Raw genomic sequence first — 20,251 nt, 5'->3', positions numbered from 1 at the left:
ACTACAGTCTTTAGTTTAAAATCCAAACTGTCTGATATGAGAATTGCTACCCCAGCTTTCTTTTGAGGTCTGTTGGCATGAAAAATGGTTTCCCATCCCTTCACTTTCAGTCTGTATGTATCTTTAGGTTCAAAATGAGTCTCTTGTAGACAGCAAATGGATGGGTCATGTCTTTTTATCCAATCTGCAACCCTGTGGCATTTATGGGAGCATTTAGGCCATTCACATTGAGAGTGATTATTGAGAAATATGGTTTTAATGATGTCATGTTGCCTGTAAAGTCTTTGTTTCTATAGATTGTGACTTTCTGTTCTGTATCACTCTTGGGGCCTTTTTACTTTTATAGAACCCCCCTTAATATCTCCTGTAGGGTTGGTTTCGTGGTTATGAAATTGGTCAGTGTCTGGTGATTCTGGAAGGTCCTTATTTCTCCATCAATTCTGAATGACAGCCTTGCTGGATAAAGGATCCTTGACTGCATGTTTTTCTCTGAAATAGCTTTAAAAATGCGCCCCCAACCCTTTCTCTCATTCCAGGTCTGTGTAGACAGGTCTGACGTAATCCTGATATTTTTGCCTTGGTACGTGAGAAATTTCTTTGCCCTGGCCGCTTTCAATACTGTATCCTTGGATCTAATATTTGCGAATTGCACTGTGACGTGACATGGCATACGTTTGTCGTGGTTGAATTTGGGAGGGGTCCTCTCTGCCTCTTGGACATGAATGCTTGTTTCCTTTGCTAGATTAGGGAAGTTTTCAGCTACAATTTGTTCAAATATCTCTTCTAGACCTCTCTGTTTCTCCACCCCCTCGGGGATGCCGATGATTCTGACATTGGAACGTTTCATTGAGTCCATAATCTCCCGTAACCTACATTCTTGAGATTGGATTTTTTGAGCCAAGTTTCTGTTTTAGCTTTCGCTTTTACCGTCCCATCCTCCAATTCGCTGATTCGTTCTTCTGCGTCATTCACCCTGGCCATCAGAGCATCTAGTTTTGACTGCATTTGATTCATAGCATTTTTAATTTCTGCCAGATTCGTTCTCATTTCCTTAGAGAGTCTATATTCTCGTTAATATTTTTTTCAAGTCTACACATCATCTTGACCATTGTTACTCTGAACTCCATTTCTGATAATTTGGTTATATCCATATCCATCAGTTCTGTGGCAGAGGCCACAGACTCATTATCTTTTCTTTGCTTGGGGGGAGTTCTCCTCCTCGTCATTCTGATGAGGAGAGGTTGCGGGGATGCCCAGAGCCCAAATTATTGACCAGGACACAGGCAGTGTGCACTTGTTTTTTAGGGACCTTAGGGATGTGGGCTTCTTGATTTTTCAGCCTGCCTTCTGGGGGAGGGACCTGCTGTGCTGATACTCAGGCAACCCTGTTTGGGTAGAGTCGCCTTGTCCCCTGCGAGGGGGGATGGGGATGGGCACAATGTGAGCTCGTATTTCCGGGCTTTTGTTCTCTGGCGGCTTTCCCTGGCGGTTTTCTGTGGCTCTTCTGAGAGTCAGAGCAGCAGTGGCTCAATCCCAGCCTCTGTCTCAGAACAGAGAGATCGCAGTCCGCTCTCCACTGAGCTCTCCTGGCCTCTTTAACTCTTTCTGTTGGTGCTGCTAAAAACCCTGCAGCGTCCCGGGTTGTGTGCCCCACAGCTGGCGTTCCAGCCCTCACTTCCAGGGCCCGCAGGTCTCTGTCCTTTGTATTTCTAACACTGCCAGCCACCAGCTGCCCCCTCGCACTCCGGAGCTCTGTTTCAGTGTGGTTCGCACGCACTCCGGAGCTCTGGTTTTCAGACTGGTCGCGTGCATTCCCAGGCTCATGGTCTCAGTCTGCTCTCTCAGGGGTGCTGGTTCGCAAGTCAGACCACTCTCCAGTGCAGGTGGCTACCGCTTCCTGGTGCCCGAGTGCAGAGGCTCCCTCCCCCTTCTTTTATCTTCCCATATCTGTGCACGGATTCATGGCTCCCCGCTTCGTACCTCAATACTCAGTGCTGGAGATGTTCATTTGTAGAGATCCAGATGTATCTTCCTGCGTCTCAGGCTGATTCCGTAGGTTTTCAGGATGGTCTAGTACCTATCAGCTCGACTCAGGGGACCATCTGAAAAAGGGGACCCCTCTCCTCTGCCATCATCTTAACTCCTCCTCCCAAAATATCTGACTCTTAAGATGGAATGTTCTTGTGCCAAAATAACAAAAGTTAGTCCATTTCTACACTTGTACTCATGTTGAATTCTTTTAGCTGTTATTAAGAAAAAAATATTTTTTTGCAGTAAGAGATCAAGTCACTTTGCATTTTAATATAAGACTAAGTTGTTTGACAAACTGTGGCTTTAAACTGGCAAGAAAATGACATGGAGTATTGGAGAAGTATGCTACCCTTATTATTGTATAGTACTAAGAAAGAATAGTCGCAGAAGTTAATTATAAATGATATTTTGTAAAGAGAAGGTCAGTTTTCATATCAACCTCATTTAAATATTTCACAGCAGTTCAAATAAAGAAGTTTTGGAAGAATCAATTTATCATGGCATTTAAACTCAAAAGAACCAACAATGTACTAGGCATGTATGTGTGTGTGTTTACCATATTTACAACTTGAGAAGATGTTGCCCTAAGATTCTGCCTTTATATATAATGACTTGAATCAATGAATTACTAGTAAATGTTTAAATAAATACATAATAAGAAATTATTTTTAATGATTATTTTTAATGTTAAATTTTTTGGTATTCACTGTTAAGTAGAGTAGCCTATTGAAATAATGCTTCAGTCAATCAACTTCACTGTTAAAAAAACATAACAATAATGTTGAATGCGGTCCCAGCATGCCCCAAATCAAAGAAGTCAGTTTAGTAACATTTATGTGAAATCTGTCATTGACAATATAGCTTCAGAAGATGTTCAACATATCAAATCAGTTTTTTCAGTTTAGTTTTAATATTAATTTTAAAATTTGTTTTTGATTAGCAGTTTATATTTTAATTTATGTGGATGTACTTAAGACTCATGATGATGAAATTATTTGTCAAGAATAGGATTTAGGGGCACCTGGGTGCCTTGGTTAAGTGTCTGCCTTCAGCTTAGTCGTGGTCTCAGGGTCCTGGGATCGCCTGTGTCAGGATTCCTGCTCAGCAGGGAGCCTGCTTTTCCCTCTGCCTGCCACTCACCCTGCTTGTGTGTGGTCTCTCTCTCTCTCTCTCAAATAAATAAATAAAATCTTAAAAGAAGAATAGGATTTAATAAATATTATTTCCTTTGAAAAGAGTTCATTATCCTATGGATGCTTGATGAACTCTGCCCTGAAAGACATGGAACTGAAATATGTAGATTAGAGGTATATGAGTGATATACTCATATACTCAAAGACTGGAACTGAAATATGTAGATTAGAGGTATATGAGTGATAATGATTTTGTCTTTTAGGGTAAAGTTGTCAGACTGCTTAAATTTGAATCTTAGCTCATTATCCAAATAATTTATAACCTTGATTAAATTACTTAACTCCTATAGACCTTATTTTCTTTGTCCATAAAATGTCATAAAGCTGTTCAAAAGATTGAATAACAACATGTATGTAGAACACCAAGCACAGTACTTAGCATGTAGAAAGCTGTATAAGTGGTAATTATTATTATTTTTAAAAGATATTTGTTTATTTTACAGATAGAGACCGAGAACAGGAGTGGGGGGAGGGGCATGGGGACAGGAAGAGGGAGATAATCTCACACAGACTCCCAGGTGGGGCTCAATCCCACAAGCTTAACTGACTAAGCCACCCAGGTGCCCCAATGATAATTATTATCATCATTTTATCAGTAATAGTCATTTTAATTTATATCTCTGGGTTATGATTTTTTTTTGTTCAGTGTTTTTATGACTGTTTTGATCACCTCTTTGTCACCCTATTGCAGTCTATTAGTCACATGTACTCACAGTCTGCTGGAGGAGGATACCACACACCACGTGCCACAGGTCGGTGATCTTAGGAACAGAGGAACAAGCAGAGGGCTAAGAGAGCAGACTTTGTAGTGACAAGAGGGTTCCTATGGGAGGATGTGATTGGCTTGTTCCAGTAATTCTGAGGGCTGGCGGTAAACTGAAGCCGGGGGTACAAGGATAAGTAGGCACGGTGTCTGGTTTCTATGATAGGCTTGTTTGGCTAGGGGATTTTGTCTCTGAGAGCAGCGTGGAGCAGGGAACTGTGGTTAGGCCATTTGGGGCCTTGGAATCAGATGTCAAGGCAACACATAATATTTGTTTCAGGCCTTAAACCACAATGACACTGGTTTAATGCCAGAGCTGGATATTAAGAGGATTTAGGTTATTAGTATCAATAAATCCACATTACCGCTACCATCAAATGATATGGACAGTAGGATGCTTCCAGATGCAGATCTTCCAATTTGAATTTATGTTTTCTTGGCTTCTTTTTTAGTTTTTTTTTTGGGGGGGGAGTGGGAGGGGCCCTCAATTCATATCATAAGATGTTCTATACTTAAATCAGTTTCTATAGACTCAGGTGGCAGTTTCGGTTTAAAATAAAATTTCTGCCAAATGTACAAAAGTTATTGTGTCTTTTTAAAAAATATATCAGTTACTCTTTACGTTTTATATTTCTAAGCTTTGGGCTGATGTAGCCACTTTGTATTTTCAGTTTAAGTGTTTCTGGGTGTGATTACCAGGAAACACATTATACCAATGTTCTGTAATCTAAATGAATATACCAACTTGCCAAAGTAAAATTTAATACGGGTATTTTAGCTCCTTAAGTACTATTCGGTGATCTCTTTTATGTACTTTCATTGCAATTGTCATCACACAATATATATGGTGTGTAGTAAAATAGAGACTTAAAAATACTGTTCTTTGATAATTATTGCTTCTCTTAATTCAATATAGCCCCAGGTTATTGACTTAGAATGGTTGTAATATATAGAATGCCAATTTTAAGCTCTTTTCGTAAATGCTTAAAGTTTCTCATTACTAGATATTGAATCTTAAATTTCTGATTTCTAAATTACTTCCTCTGTTGGGTTTATAAAGCTGAACTAAATATCTTAATTATTAGAATACAATTTTGGTAAATGTTAATAAAACTCTATAAGATACCTAACTTAGTCCCAGTTTATTAGATCCATTATAACTGACAGTGACAATTAACATACTTAACATAATTTAAAATTTATAGTATTTGAACTAATATATAGTAATTTGAACTAATATAGTGATGTCAGTTTTACAAAGTCCACAAGGATAATACCCATATTTATAATTAGTAAGCATGAGCATTGACTGTAATTTATCATATTTTTCCAGTAATTAAGTTGTCCTTTCCTTGGACTTGAAAATAAAATGTTATAAAAAGAAAAAGAAGTAAGAATAGTGTTAAAATTCTCTCATTTTCTGTTTGACATTGATTTGCATATGGTATATGCTTTCTTTTTTAACAATAACATTGTCAAAATTCCAACTTTTCAAAGATAGTTCATTTCGATATACCAAGATCAAATTTTGAACCCAAATTTACTCGTTAGTTTTTCACTTAGTCTGATAAATGTTGAATATTACTGTGCTTTCCTCAAAAACATAAAATGTCCTGTCACGTTCCCACGAATGAGCTGACACCATGAGGTAGTTTGACACACAGTTTGGGATCTACAGGTGTAAGGAAAAATTGTTGGAAGGGACCTCAGGGAATATTTGGAAATAGATGAAACTCAGCTAGTCTTTTGTCTTTTGCCCTCCATCCTTCTGCTGTTTCTTGCTTGGAATGTATATACAATATCTCAAGATAGAGTAGCCATCTGACAATCACAAGAATGAAGGTGGTACCCCAAAAATGAGACAACAATAAATTAGAGGGAAACTGGGTCCTGGATAACTCTTCTGCCAGTCCAATGAGTTCTGGATTGATTACAAATGGACTTTTTGTTATATAGGAACCACACTGTGGTAAGGTTTCTATTGAATCCTGCTCACTGCAATCCTAACAGACTTCATCTAAAATTTTAGCTATGCCCTCCATCAATGTATCAGCCTGAGTTTTTTTAGCTGAGTTTAGAAAAGTTTGTGCATCTTTAATGGATAAGCTGACTAACCCTATTTATAACAACCTTTCCAGACTTTTTTATGTAGGACATGAAATTGCAGAGACATCAGGCTATTATCATTGAAATAAATGAAAATGCCAGTATCCACCCATTCAACATTGGCAATCCTGCTTGTTTTCGGTTTCACTTTATGTCTTCCTTCCATGCTGTCTTGCTGTCACCCAATATGAAAGGTCCAAGGACAGATGCTCTCACTTTTATTTTAAAATTCATCCTTGAGTTTGACTTAAAAATTATTTGAAAAAGAACACTTGCAGGCAACAGAGAATCTTTCTGGGACTGTGGGTGGTAAAGGAACAAGAGTCAACTATTTCAAATACAAAAACTCTTTTCACAGTGTATCAAAGTTTTTAAATGTTAAAGATGAGTAGAGAAGTTCTTGTAAATGGGTTTGATTCCTTGATTTCTCTTTCTGCCACTTCATTATTTCCGTATAGAAATGCAACAGAATTCTGTACATTGATTTTGTGTCCTCTGACTTTACTGTATTTGTATATTAGTTCTAGCAATTTTTTGGTGGAGTCTTTTGAGTTTTCTACATAGAGTATCATGTCATCTGCAGATAGTGAAAGTTTGACTCCTTCTTTACTGATTTGGATGCCTTTTCTTTCCTTTTGTTGTCTGATTGCTGAGGCTAGGACTTCTAGTACTATGTTAAATAGCAGTAGTGACAGCGGACATCCGTATCTTGTTCCTGACCTTAGAGGAAAAGCTCTCAGTTTCTCCCCACTGAGGATGATGTTAGCTGTGGGCCTTTCCTATAAGGCCTTTATGATGTTGAGGTATGTTCCCTCTATCCCAACTTTGTTGAGGGTTTTTACCAGGAAAGGATGCTGTACTTTGTAAAATACTTTTTCTGCATCTATTGAGAGGATCATATGGTTCTTATTCTTTCTTTTTTTAATGTTGTGTATCACGTTGATTGATTTGCAAATATTCAACCACCCCTAAAGCCTAGGAATAAATCCCATGTGATTGTGGTGAATAATTCTTTCAATGTCCTGTTGAATTCAGTTTGCTAGTATCTTCTTGAGAATTTCTGCATCCATGTTCATCAGGAATATTGGCTTGTAATTCTCCTTTTTAGTGGGGTCTTTGGTTTTGGAATTAAGGTAATGCTGGCCTCATAGAATGAGTTTAGAAGTTATTCTTCCATTTCTATTTCTTGGAACAGTTTAATAAGAATAGGTTTTAACTCTTCTTTAACTGTTTGGTATTTTTCCCTTTCCAACTCTAGATTTCAAAGACCATTTTATATCCTTACCTGTCCCTCCCACCTCTCTATTCCCTCTTCTTCAGTCCAGACAAATAAATGCATATTATTTCATTTACAAGGAACAGGGGAAGAACTTTGTTGCCCAAGTTCAGAAAGTTTTTGGCGTGTGTGACTTAATTATTGTCTATCATTTAGACCCCTTTCTCCTTGTCATTGACCTTAAATGGAGAGCAAAAATCTTCATAAATTAAGGAAGGACATTAATATTTACTGACACCTACTATGCACCAAGTTCAGGTAAGTACATTCGCATATATTATTTTACTTAAGATTTCAGTTATTTCAGCATAAGAATGAGAATATGTAAGGCAAGGTGGTGTGATGGGAGGTGTGGGAGTCCAACAGACTGGGTTTGCATCCCAGCTTTGTCATTTAGTAGCTATTTGATCTTCCTCAATACTTCAGTGGAGGTATCATTATTTCTATGTTAAAGATAAAGAGACCAAGTCTCAGGAGGACTTAAGGTTTTAATCGTTTATTTTTTATTACATGAGCTAAACTTTTTAGAAAAACAACCTCAACTGGCTGCTTGGATCCACATACTTCGTTGAAACACGGTCCTTTATAGTGCTAGTTTTCTGTTTTTGTAAGAATTCCATATGAGTTTTGGAATTTTGTTCTTACAATTTAGAATTGAGACCATTTGCATTCATTTTACTAAACAATTGTAAATGAGAACTGAGATTACTTGTGTCAACATGACTAAATATTTATTTCAGGAAATTCTTGCCCAGGAAGAGATTGCTAACTTGGGCAAAGAACAAATGTACCAAAAAGACAGTCCACTTGTGAAGGTGTGCTTCATCTTCATATGAAGAAAGCACACAAAGTATTCTTCATGTGTCCATCCATCCTAAACTATTATATCATGCACTTGCCCAATCCAAAATTTGTTTCCTGCCTTGAAACACCAACCTTAAAGCACTTCATCTTAGACCCCAAACTCTATATAAGTAGCATTTTCTAATATCCTTTTCTTTTGGGGACACTCCCATGACTTTGTTGATGGTGGTGTTCTTATTATAGTAAGTCTTAAGAGTTTAGGTTTGTTTTCTGATGGCTTTTTGAGAAGTTTTCATGAAATACCATTGGTAATCATAATTGCTGTGTAGTAAAGAATTAACCTTACCCACAGAGAGATCTTAACTTTGTTCATGAGAGATAATTTCTAAGCCCTTGGGTTGACCTGCCAATAAGAGTGTTGTTGTTTATCTGTGGGCCTTGGGTCACACTGAATAATCTAATAATGTGATTATGGTATGGGCTTTGGGCCACACAGCTCAGCCTCCATAGGACCTGGCAGCTAAAGGTCAGTCATATAGGTGGTCAATCATGTCTATGTGCCTAAGCCCTACTGAAGACTCTGGATACCATGGCTTGAGTACATATCCCCAGTTGGCAACACTCTATGAATATTGTCACACACCATTGCCTAGAGAAGTTAGCACTGTCCACAACTTCGTTGGGAGAGAACAACTGGAAGTTAAAGATGTGAAACTATTTTGGACTATGTCCCTTGTGTCTCTTCCCTTGGCTGATTTTTCCCTGTATCCATCTCCTGTTAAGATACCATCACCATGAGTATAATAGCTCAGTGAATTCTGTAACTCCTACTGGTAAATTATGGAACTTGAGGGTAGTCTTGGGGACTTGCAGTTGGTGTCAGAAGTGAGGGTTGTTTTGGGAACTGCTGAACTTTACAGTTGATGTCAAGTAATGGTAGTGCTGGGCACTCCTGAACTCTGTAAGCAGGTACTCAGTGATGACATAGCACACTCCATTTGGAATAACACACACAGGGATAATTCTAACACTTACCAATTTTTCCTTCTCTTTCATGGTAAAAGACGGAATAGACACATGTTGAAGAATAAGAGCATCCAGTTATAGCTTTAATCTGTTAGGATATAAATGAATACATTCTATGTATTTAAAAACCAGAAAGTATAGAATAAATTATAAATCATAATAATATTATTACATTTGCACTTTTCTGATTCCCCAGAATTTTTTATTTTTATTTTTAGTTAGAGAGAGAATGAGAGAGTGGAGGGTGGAGGGGCAAAGGGAGAGGGAAAGAGAGAATCTTAAGTAGACTCCACCCTGGGCATGGAGCCTGACACAGGGCTCAGTCTCATGACCTTGAGATCATGACCTGAACTGAAATCAAGAGTCAGACAGTTAATCAACTGAGCCACCCAGGTCCCTCTGATTCCCCAGAATTCTTATAAGGAATCTTTACTCACTAAAGAAGAAATTTGGATTCACAGAGATGAAATATTCTTCCCAGACCCATGGGAATAATAAAGTCTTTACATCTAGGTTTCCTGATTAAAAATTCAGGGTTGTTTCTTTTTAAAATATATCATATCTTATCCCAGCTTCCTCCATAGAAAGCTACAGGTGCACATAAACCTGTCATGAAATAGATTATCTGATACACATTGTTCTGTAACCTCAGCAATATATCACTGTGACATGAAAATTTTTGACACATTCTTTTGTGTTTTCTTTTAGTATTTTCTCTCTTTCCTTATCCCATTCAAGCAGGTAATCAATTTTGTGATTTTTCCACCTTGGGAATTTACTGGCTAGATAGAAGTTCTGGCTGGCTAAAATATAAATTGTATACCAGACATTTCTCCTGTTTCCTGTTTTTTTGTTTCCAAAAGCTTAAGCCCACTGAAGACAAAAGAGTCCAATGAAAGAGAAAGAGGTCTTAAAGGATATAGAGAGGGGTTTCCACAGACTACAAAATTTTTCCTTGTTTGCTGGTGATGAGGGGAAGGTCTATGGATTTCATGCACTAAAAAAAAAAACTACCTGGTTAAAAAAATGCCTGGTTATGACATTTAGATGTGGAAGTCCTCAGAGAGAATGGCCATTAGGTGCATCAGGAAAACTGATTTCAGTCTAGGGTGTCCTAACTTCATTAAAGACTTGGTGTCTAATATGTGCTTACAAAAGTGATAGAGTAAACAACAGATCTGAAAGGTACATGTAGGCTGGAATAATAGAGGATTAAGTGATAATCAGTATAAATAAATGATGACTAAAGTGCCCCCCCACCCCAATATCCTAGTGTTGACCAGGACCCCAAGACCTTAGTTCAACCCTAAGGAGGAATCTCAAGAATGGTTAATGTTTGAATTTCATTTCAGCCTGGAAAGATGTAAGCTTGGAATTTAAATAAATTTGTACAAAAAAAGTAATGAATCATTTAAAAATTTCTTATATATTTAAGTTTGTGAACTCAGTTCCTATCTGCTCATCATTCCTTTTCTTTTTTCTTTCTGATAAGGATTTCTTTAGTATATCTCAGACCTTTTGTTTATTTCAATCTTTTAAACAACAATTTAGTTTAGATGTATGTCTTAGGAACATATATTTCTAGATTTCTAAACAATTTAAGTGCTTCTGTCTTTTTTAAAGATTGTTATTTTTATTTATTTATTTATTTATTTATTTTTAAAAAAGAGTTTATTCATTTGAGAAAGAGAGCGCTAGTGAGCAGGAGCAGGGGGGAGGGGGAGGGAGAGAAGCAGCCTCCCCGCTGAGCAGGAAGCCTGATGAGGGGCTTGATCCCAGGACTGGGAAATAATGAACTGAGCTGAAGGCAGATGCCCAACCATCTGAGCCACCCAGGTGCCCCTTATTTTATTTTATTTTATTTTATTTTATTTTATTTTACTTATTTTTTAGAGTGAGAGAGAGAGAAGGCATGAGTGGGGGGAGGGGCAGAGGGAGAGGGAAAGAGAATCCTACGCAGGCTCCACACCCAGAAGTGTGGAGCCCTACATGGGGCTTGATCTCCTGACCCTGAGATCATGACCTGAGCTGAAATCAGGAGTCAGAGGCTTAACTGACTGAGCCACCCGGGTGCCCCATAAGACTGATTTTTTAGAGCAGATTTAGGTTGACAGCAAAATTTGAGAGGAAGGTACAGATTTTTTATATACTTTTTATCCCCACACATGTATAGCCTCTCCCACTATCAACATCACCCACTAGGTTGGTACATTTGTTACAATTCATGACTGTACATTGACACATCGTAATCATCCAAGGTCTGTGTTTACATTATGATTTGCTCGTGGTGTTATCCATTCTGTGGTTTGGACAAGTGTATAATGACATGTATTCATCATTATGATATCCTACAGAGGATAGACTACATTTAAAAGAATTGCATGTGTAGCTTTTAATGATCTGGTAACTTAAAGACCTTCAAGTCCAGTTATCTGTGACAGTGACTTTGATCACCTTTTGGAGGAATTTCACTAGGAATACACACTTTTCTGGTTCTTATATTAAATGGGAATCCTAGGAAAAATGATTGATAATGAGGAAAAAGCTTAAGCATATGTTATTTCTTTGTTTTCTTACCAGAAATCATAATTTTATTTTCAATTAGGGGTATACTTTTATTTTCAGTTAGCTTTTAAAAAAACTTTTCATAAAATGACAAGAAGTAAATGAAATAGTGTTTATTCAGAAAATAAGTTTATTGATAAAAATGATTTTCCATTTTAATCCAAATAGTATGGGATGAGTGGGATAAGTGATAATGTTAACATAAAATGTGTATTAAATTTTCCCTTTTGTTTTTAAATAAATGAGATTACTTCATTTCTGCTTAGTTTATATTTGTAGGATATATCCATTTTTCATGTCTTTCTCGCATAGGTGGAATTTATGATACATACAAAATCAAAGCTATTACTAGTTACTGAAACAAGAGCAAGTATCTTTTGAGAGTTTATTATATGCCAGGTCCTTCCTTTAGTATTGTACAAATAGTATATGGGTTAATCCTCATAACATCTCTATGAGATAGGATTTATCATCATTCCAATTTTAGGATTAAAGAAATGGAGGCATAAAGAGATTCACTTTTTTGCTGATGTTCCTGAAGTTAGTATTGGAGTATTAGAATCAGACAGCCATACTCCTAAGATCTATCTTTCAATAGTGTTTATTTTGCTCAGTCTTTAGAATACAAAGACGAAACTCTATTGTCTCTATTCTCAAGACATTTACAATGTATTTCCATAAAAAGCAATTGTTTTAAAGGAGTAAACTGGTTGAATAGAAGTGTAAGCATGAAAGTCTCCCCAGAACAGTCTGAGATTCACAGAAAAGGTAGAAGGAATTTGAGCAGAACCTTCTAGAATGAGTAAGAATTTTTCAATTGCTAGAGCAAAGGTTGGTGTTTAGGTTGAAGAAATAGTGGGTGAAATTCTAAAGGCTTGGAGAGTTTTGTGTATCTGAAAAAGAAAAATAATAGATATTAAAGTTTAGAAGCAGAGTAGCTCCCTTACAAAAATATGTCCTGAAGTTTTGACAGTTCTCTCTCTCAGTTTTACACAGACACACACACACACACACACACACACACACACACACACACACAAGTTGCCTGAGAAAAGATATGTTCTAGTCTTCTAAATTACTGAGAAATGACACCTCTATATTTTCCACTGTTGACAGCTTGACACTATTTTTTTCTGCTCAAAAAAATAATTTGGACTTTATTGGACAGCCCTAAAGGTTTAGAGTACAGTCTGTCCAGCAGAGCAATTGCAGTTTTCTACTGTTTTCACTTATTTCCATCTTTAACAACACAATTACAAATAAATGGTGACTGCCTCAGCTGTTGCTGAATTGATGTGAGGAAAAATATGGTAAGCAACCTGGTAGGCTTAAGCATTTAAAACTGTGAATTACCCAAGGTAAGGAATATCCAGTTTCAACAGATTTAGTTAATGAGCAATAACGTTTTCAGTGGAAGACTAAAGTAGTTTTAGCATGGAAGAAAGCTAAACTGTACTGTCAATAGGTTATCTTTCCAAAGTCTCTTTGTTTCTTCCTAGTTTTAAGAAAATGAAAAACAAATAAGAGGATTGGTGTATATACAGATTCATATTTATAAATCTCATAATCGCGTAGCTTTAGTAATTAGAATAATCATGGAACTATTATATGTATACATTTTATCTCAAATTACATCCATATAGTTCAGATGTTCATGAGCAATTAAAAATTACAATTTGTTTTCTAGTACAAAATAAAAATGTTTTGAAGAAAACTCCATATGAATGGGGAGAAGGGAGGCAAAACAACATTTCTCATAGCCTTACTATCCAGAGAAGATTTTAACATCTGGTGTTTTTTTTCAATATCTTTATGAATGAGGTATGAATATTTCCATATTTCTTTTAATCTATTATAAGTGGGCATAGATTTATAGGATTATAATACTAATAATTTGATAATTAGTGGGCATAGGATTATAATAATACTAGTAACTTGATAATTATAGTATCTTATTACACAACTATATAATTCTGATTTGAGTGGATTAACAATCATCATCAAATTCATGGAATTTTGCCTATATAACTATCAAATTTTACTCCCTTTGTGGTTCCTCTCAGATAAATATCAAATGATGTTTTATTTTTTGATACATAGCAAGTACATTTGATATGTAGCACATGAGGTATCATTTTTTGATATGTAGGAAATGCATGCCTTTTAACATTTGATGTCTGTGTGATAGTTTTGGAAAGCTAATGTAGCCTGATTATCAGTTGGGGTTTCCCGGCCACTTCAAAAGTGGGTGGGCTAGGTTGACCCTCCATGTCAGACCCTTTGGAGTTTCACAGTCCTCTGTGGCACTTGTGTGAATTCCCCCAGAACTTTCATTCGTCAGTAACCTCTTCCTCTGAGTTGCTGGTTCTGTTGATTTGACTCGTGGTTATGGATTATCTCACCTCACTTAACAGGATGCTTTGGCTACCGTCTCTGTTGGTTCAGACCTGGAATTCATCTCTGTTTGTATGATTTGTATCAAGTAAATGAGCAAACAGACAAACTAACAAAACTCTCACTCAAACCATGTGCCTGCTTTATTTACAAGGAAGGTGTGTGACTATGTGAGTTTGGGGGGTATAATAGTCTCACAAAATAACCAACTTTAAAAATGAATATTTCTGTCTTCAAAGGTCTCCAGCTGCTCAACAAATGGGGATGTTTCACTGACCATCTCACATCCTACAGCATTTCTGCCTCAGACTAGTTTGCCAATTTTTTCTCCCTTGCCATGTTCCTATATTTTCCTTTTCCCCCTTTTCTGCATTTTTTGCATATTCCAGTTAACCCCAACTTATTCTCAATTTTTTGTGGAGAAGTGAATTCATGTCTTTTACAACCTCTAACCTCAAAACATTGCATATGCAGACTCATTAAAGAGCTCAACAGAAGAAGGGTGACTTTCATTTATTAATTCTAAGACGGCAGTATCATAAATATCATTTTTTCCATTATGCTAGTTTTAAAAACAAGATAATTCTCATGTTTTATAAAATATTGGCAACACCAAATATCTAGATCTAGCATTTAGAAAGTCAGTAAATGCAACCTTTCTTCTGTTTCCTTTTCCTTGTCCACCTCTTTTACTTCATTTTTTATCTTCTTCCTTTTAGCTTTCCTTATACAAATGACTTTACAAAGATATCTGTATTTAAGTACTTTTAAAATATTCTGAAATTCAGCTTTGAAGTAAAATCCAGAAAAAATTGTGTGGATCTTTTAAAATATAACTTTTTGGTCAGTAACTATGACTAGTTTAGTGTATTGTATAATATTGAACATTATATATGGTATAATTATTTTTTATAGTATTTCATTGTTCTTATGGATAAGATGGTTTAACTTGTGCTAAGAACTGAAGGTAAAAATTCCAGATCCAAAGGCAAATTTGGAAATTAGGAACAGAAATACTAGGTAATTTTAGATGGAGTAAAAATAAGAATGGGATAAGTTGGATGGTCATCAGGCCTCTGAATTTCCTCAGAATTCTAATATGTTGTTATGTATCATACGGGAATATTCTTTTTTCACCAACAGCTTGCAAGTTATGAATTTTTAGTTTCCTCATTTTAAAAACAATCTTATTTATAACTAGTCTTGGGGTTCTAAAAGTGTGAGACACAATCAAGAATTTAGAGAAGTTTGAGTGGCTCTGTATAGCTGGACTATAGAATTACATTAGGAATATGACAGAAATTGAGATTGAAGGTATGGGCAAGGAACAGATGAGAGAATCCAAGTTATGGGGTAGGGGGACAGTTATGAAATTTATTCTGTAAACAGTGAGGAGCCATAGAAACATTTAAGTTGAAAGTGATTTGGTCATTGTATTAGGAGGTGTTCATTAATAATGCTGCTCATTTATTTTCTGGTTTGCTTTTTGGGGAAGAAAGAGCAGTGCTGTTGGGCTGGAACCACACCAAACCCATGGCCTATCCTTTTACTGCTTGGACCTTTGAAAGTGACCATTACTGAGATACTATTAATAGTTAGAGCTATGAGTAAAGTACTTTACTACTTTATCTACATCTTTTTTTCTTTTGCAGTTTCATTAAAATATGTTTGTGTACATGTGAACACCTTTCATTGTGTTTCCCAGAAGAAAAGTGGATTGAGACTGGCTAATCTAGAGAATGTGGAGAGAGGCCAGTAGGAATACCAGTTGGAGATGATCTCTGTCATCTTCTTGAAAGATGATGTGATCTGAACTAAGTAGTGTTTTTGTGGGTGGAGGAGAGGGGATGCAGGTGAAAATGTCAAGTAGTTTAATTAGTAGAAAATGATCAACAATAGCATGTGGAAAATGAAGGAGAGAGGAAGAGTTAGATAATTGCAACTTTTTTTTTGTGCGGCTGATTGTACACTGAGATTCAGGGAAATTCACCTGGAGGATTAAATTTTGGTAAAAAATCGGTTGAGTGGGGTGGGAGGAAGTTCGTTTTGAATATATCAAGTGTAAATGTTCTGGTTCTTGATGGTTTATGTTTTCAGAACCCTCTGCTACTTGCTTTAAATTTATGTTGAATTTTCAGTAAAGGAGGAAATTCCATCTTTACAATTTAGCAAAAGCAGAATGATATCTATGGTGATATAAAGAATAATTGCAAAAATTTAAGAATAGTCTCCAATTAACCTCTGCTCCTCAGTGACAGCTGGAAAAGATTTTGGCCTATGCCTTCTATTCATTTGTCATTATTATTTCTTACCAGCATTATATTTGTTAAGACGTAAGACTTTATATCTAGTTTAAGAAACTAGATAACCTTAACAATGATAAAATTACAAAACTTAATTGTGATTAATTGTAAAATTCCTTTTTCTCAAATTATTTTTTATCATGGAAATTTTCAAATATATGCAGAATTAAAGATAAGTACTTAATAAACCCCATGTACCCATTACCCAGCTTAAGCAATTATTATGGCCAATCTTTTTTCATTTAATTCCCTCTCCTCCTATCCCCCAGAGCACTAAAAACAAAGCAGCTTTATTGAGGCATAAATTACAATCTATAAAATTTACCTATTTTAGGTATAAAATTCAATGACTGTTGGTAAATTTTCAGAGTTGTACAAACATCTCCACATCCAGTTTTAGAACTTTTTTTTTGTCATTCCAAAGAGATTCTTTGTACCCATTTTCCTTTGCTCTCTTTCTCACTCTGAGACCCATCTACTTTCTGCCTCTGTAAATTATACCATTCTTTTATTGGTAATGGGAATAATATTTACTAGAGAGTTGTTCTTTGAGAAGTTTCTCAAACCATATTCATATAATTTTTGGTGATCCTGTGATATAAGTAGTCATTATCTTCATTTTAGAGATGAGGAGACCAAGGATTAATTAAGTGATATACTCAAGGTCACATCTTAGAGATGATAAAGAAGTCACTCAGTCCAAACCTGCCAAAAACTCAGCCTTATTATTGTACGTGCAGTGCTTTATTGCTTTTGCCATTGTGTTTACGAATGCTTTCATGTGTTCAAATATCCATCATTTTCTATATTTATAGTATCAGATTTGGTGTGATGTTTTGCTTATTAACTCTTGTTAAAAATCTGTTGCTGCCCTTCCTGTTTACTCTTACACTGTGTTCCTGAAGATGTTGCAATACACTATTTCAATAACTAGATTTAAAAATTTTTTACAGGAATAATAACTTTTAAAGGTACATGTAACTAAAATTTCTTACACCTCCTGGAATGCCACAGAATGAAGAAAAATGGTAATTCTCCTATTGTTATTAGTATGACTCAGAAGATTCTAAAATTTCTTCCCTTTCTGCTTATAAAATAATGAAGTTTAGGAGAGGTGAGGTACAATGTAGTTAAAGTTCACTGTTTTTTGTTTGTTTCTTCATTAATTCCTGTAGTTTTATAACAGATGATTTAAAGGAGCCAATCTAGTAGTTTTTGCTCTCTACTAAAAAATTGTTGGAAAGAGTTTTATGGCCCTTATGGGATCATCAGAACTATTTGGGGAGCAAACAAAAAAGAAAAAAAAAACCCAACTTTTGTCCAGGCCCCTCATCGGCACTGTTTTTTTCTTTTAAAGCATTCCAAGTAATTCTAGTGTGCAGTCAGAATTAAGTCATAACCTGCAAATCCAACATAACATTTACTTGTGGATTTCTGTGCTCTCTGCCAGAGTCTCCTTCCCAACGTTGTATTTACTCTGCTATGTCCAGAGTTGCATGTAGATTTTTTTTATTTTTAGAGTACCTATTATTTGATCATCTTAACTTGGCCTTTTGCAGGACACTTAATTACAGAGATACTTTTCATCTTTACTGACTGTCAGATAACTGATTTCTCAGTTGTTCCTATCTAGTGTCCAAACTGCCTAAACCATCCTACCTAGATCATTTCTGACTTCTTCAACAAAGCATTTCATTGCTGCCTTAACTTACAAAATGTTATCCCGAACCTATTTGACAAGTGTTACAGGTTTCACAGCAATCTGAAGGAATGTGTTTCCACTGATTCAACACCATTGCTTGCAGATTTTTCCACAGCTCACAACCAATGACAGCACATTTCCAGTCAGGTAGAAAACAACTAGTCATTCTAGTATATCAGAACATAGAGATAGGGAAAGTATTTTTCTACAGGAGATCATTAAAAGGAATTATTTTTTCAGAGGCACATACAAAATAAATTTATTTATGTGTTTTTTCATGTGTGGAATGAAAGCAGGTAACTTTCATTTATTTTAAGCATATAAAAATCTCTTAATGTCTACTTAGGTTTCATATTATGTCAGTACAGCAGAGGTGAAGGTAAAAAGAAAAAGATAGTATGAGAGAAAAAGAATAGGAAAGAAAAAAAGAAAGAAATGAGAGGACAGAAGGGCTATTTGCCAAGAGATTAAAGGAGTGGAAGACACTTGTATCAAATGAAATGGAATCTACAGTCACCTCATTTCATTAGATGGTACACAGTGTCCCCCACCTACAGCCCCTGGAGAAGGGGGACTGGAACTAAACCCTTGGTTTACTCATTAATCCTCTGCTTCTTGGTACAGGGTTGCATGTCCCAAGGAAGGGACATCTTAAAAACAAACAAAGCTTGTACAGAGTTACTTCTGGGTTTACAGAAGTCTAGGGGAAGACACTAGGGAAAAGGAAAATGAAGAGCAAAGCATATGCTGGTGGAGGGTTGGGGTGGGGGGATGGGGAGAAGAGCTTCAATTAGAAGGAAAAGGAGGGAACAAAAGAGAGATAGCGGCAAGAGAGATGACAATAATGTCATCTTGTCTTCTTTGCAATGCTTCTCCTTTCACCTGGAATGACATTAGACTCATTGTTCAACTTGTGAATACTTGTTCATTAAGTGTCAACTTAAACATCACCTCTGAGGGGAGACCATTTGTGAGTCTCCAGGCAGAATTGATCACTCCTATACACACATATACATGTACATACTCATAAATGTACTACATTAATTTGCCATATTCCCCTTATACTTCTCATATTTTCGTGCATATTTGAACAAATACTTAAAAATATTTATAATGAATAATTCAAAATTATTCAAAATATTTGAACAAAGAATTCATAGCCCACTAACGTTTTTTATCACAGGACTCTATCTTATTAAACACCAATTTTCCCATATTTACAGACATGATAATTTTCCTTATTTATAGGAGCCTTCAATTTTTCTGCCAGATGGGAGATAGAAGATACCACTTTAGCATTTGATTTGTTTTCAAAATTCTGAAAAAAACTTTTGTCAAAATTTATGACAGGAATTTCAAAAGAGTTACTAAACCATATTAGACAATCATTTAATAGAGAAAAATAAATGTTAGTGTAAGCAGTTAACCTCAGCCAAGACCGCCAGCATTATAACTCAGTAAATCCAACTTAGTCTAATAGGAAATATTAGAGACACAAAAGGAAAAGCCATATATGTTTTATTTGTTTGTTTGTTAGGGAAGTCTTGCCCCTAATTTGAACTCATTTGACTCAGATATAAAATCTCAGGAAATGTAAGCCAACAGAAATTCCACTTCTTTCTCAGCCAACATAGTAGCACTGTGGAACAGCTGAAAACCACATTTTCCTGTGTTCGTAATTTAATTCTCTTCTACCACCTGCATGTGGCAAACAATTCTCTCACAGTTGCCAACTATAGATTTGCCAGCTGTTGGAAAAAATGGAGGATAAATTTAACTCTTTAAAAACATTTTGACTCACTAGTTACACTCACATGTCAATCACCTATATTCTGGTTGTCTTTCTAATTGGTCATCTAGAATTCTGCCACTGCATAAATGGAGTGGTGTTGTTGGTTCAGCCAGTTGGCATTGTACTGAGGTAATTATTGCTATTTGAAGTTATTTATCAAAGCTGTTGAAACTAAGGGAGAAGGGTGGGCAAACCTGTCTTAAGTTTCTGTGTCTGACTAGCTGAGAGAGTTATGATTAAGGGAGTGGTTCAGCCACGTAAGTGGTTCAGCTGCATAATAAGTATGTAGGGTTCTG

The sequence above is a fragment of the Ursus arctos genome, unplaced genomic scaffold, assembly GCF_023065955.2.
Source record: "Ursus arctos isolate Adak ecotype North America unplaced genomic scaffold, UrsArc2.0 scaffold_1, whole genome shotgun sequence".
Lineage (NCBI taxonomy): Eukaryota > Metazoa > Chordata > Mammalia > Carnivora > Ursidae > Ursus > Ursus arctos.
Note: the sequence above shows the minus strand (reverse complement) of the source record.